Source organism: Elephas maximus, chromosome 13 (genome assembly GCF_024166365.1).
Source record: "Elephas maximus indicus isolate mEleMax1 chromosome 13, mEleMax1 primary haplotype, whole genome shotgun sequence".
Classification (NCBI taxonomy): domain Eukaryota; kingdom Metazoa; phylum Chordata; class Mammalia; order Proboscidea; family Elephantidae; genus Elephas; species Elephas maximus.
In genome coordinates this window covers 68,440,884-68,443,245 of record NC_064831.1, presented here as the reverse complement: position 1 = coordinate 68,443,245, position 2,362 = coordinate 68,440,884, and positions in this window count along the sequence as shown.

Genomic DNA, 2,362 nt, shown 5'->3' with positions numbered 1-2,362 from the left:
CCGGAGCCCGCGCCCCGCGCCCCGCGCCCCGCGCCCCGCGCCCGCGGCCCTGGCCAGCCCAGCGGCCGGCAGCGTCCGACGGCTCCGGGCTCGCCGCCCCGCCTCGCCCCGCCCCGCCCCGCCCCGCCCCGCCCGGCAGAGGGCCTGGAGGGGGCGGGGCGAGGGCCTCGGAGCGGCGGCGACTCGGCCTCGCGGCGGGAAGAGGGCCGAGCGCCGGGCTTGGCGGCTGCAGCGCGCCCCGGGCCCGCCAGGGGGCGACGGGGCAGCGGGAGGAGCAGCCCGGCACGCCTGGCGTCTGCTCCCGCGCCAGCGCGTCGGGGGCGGGCCCAGGAATTACGGCCCGCGGAGCCGGGGGTGCGCCGAGGTGAGGGTCTGGGTCCTGGGAATAGCCCGAGGGGTGCACTGGGGCGGACGGAAAGATCCTTGGTGCTTCTTGGGCGGGGTAGTCAGCGAGGAGCAGGCGAAGAGCCCTGAACCGTGAGTGCGGGGACCTAGCCGGGCCCCAGCTCTGCCACTGTCCCGCGTCGCGGCCTTGGGCTAGCCCCTCTCCTGAGCGCCCTCAGCAGAGAAAGAGGGGTCAGTCGAGTTGACCTCCAAGGCCAGGCCTAGGGCGCCTCAGGCCCTCTGGGTCCCTTGGGGAGGAGGGCAGGATTGGTTTGGCTTTCCTTGAGTCAGTGAGACTTTAGAGCACTTAAGGGACTTACTGTGTCCAGAGAAGTGTGACAAAGGCCGGGTCGTTTTTTGGGGCCTGTGAGCCAATGCCATCCACCGCAGCAAACGGAGCCACCATTGACTAAATACTTTTTAGGGGTCCCATACGTGTGTGATTTCTAACCACGGGACGGCTCCATCCCTTAGGAATTATCTCCATTTTACAGGTGAGGAGACAGGCTGAGAGAGGTTCAGTAACTTGCCCAGGGTCCCACAGTGGGGAAGTAGCAGAACCTGGGCTGGACCCAGGCATTAGCTTAGCCCGCTATTCCTCACCTGCTCCTGAACTTTGATGAAGAGGTCCGGACTTTGTGCTTTAAAAGGAGTGATTTGCCATTAAGGTGACAAATAATGGTTCCTAAGCCATTGGCGAGCATGCATCAGAATAACTTGGGAGGCTGCAGCCAGGGTTTCTGATCTAAGAGGTCTGGAGTGGGGTTGAGATTTTGGGTGCCCAGCAAGTTCCAGGTGATGCTGCTGATCCCGGAACCTCACTTTGGGAATCGTTGCTTGGGCTGAAGGTTGGGGGTTCAAGTTTGGCAGCTCATCCCCGGTGCTTTTTACATTTCCCTTTCATTCCTGAGGTTCCTGGTTGGGGTTTCCCAGGGTTATTTTTGCCACCCTCAGATGAGGACAGGAGCCATCAGCTAAACAGACAAGCCACCTGTTGTGTCATCAGAGGCACAATCAGTTGCTGTCAGATGGGCGGGAGCAAGTCAGCAGCCCCAGGCATTGTTGACTGTCCTTCAGAGGCCTCCAGGCCATCCTTCATTCATTGTGGGCAGGTGCTGATGGAGGTCCCAGCCAGGAGAACCAAGGCAGGAAAGTGACCAGAAATTCAGAGAAAGTAGGATTTTAGAGCAGAGACAGGTCTTTAAAAGATCCTATCTGCATTTCCCCTTTCTTCCATGCTGGAATCTGAAACTGAAGCCCTTTTCAAACCACACGTAATCACTGTTATGTAGATTTCCCTTCTTTCCAGCTTAGATTCCATATTACCCAACAACAGGCCAGGTTCTGTTGTGTTCAGATCCTGCTCTTGTACATTCTTCTACAATTGATAACACATTGCTCATTTGCATTCCAGGTGTTCCAGATAAAAAAGCCAGAGCCTCTGCAAAGAGGATTGTGTTTTCAGTCTTACGAGCTCCCCTGTCACAAGAGATAAGTAGAGCAGCCAACCTGACTAGAAAATTCCTTTTAAAAAATCCTTTTTGATTGCTAGTGCCACTGCCCTAATTGAGGCACTCTCATGAATTGACAGCACCCAACAACAAGTATCAGGAAGGGCAGGGAATATAGTTCCCAAGTTATGTATGAGAAACCCAGGGCTCAAAGAGGCCAAATGACTTGCCCAATGCCACCTAGCTAGGAAATGGCAAAGCAAGGCTCTAATTGCATCCTCTGATTTCAAATCCTATGCTGCTTCTGCTCCCAGGTGTTGGGTCTGGTCCCTGAGGAAGACAGTGTGTGTGTTTGGGGAGAGGATGGGCAGAGAGAGAAGGAGGAAACTGAGTACCCACCGTGTGTCAGGGTTGTATTGGTTGCGTTATATTTACAAATATGATTATTTCACCAAAGCCTCCTTAGTCTGTTGAGTTTGGCATTGTTATCCCATTTCACAGATGAAGAAATAGCCTCAGAGAAGGTG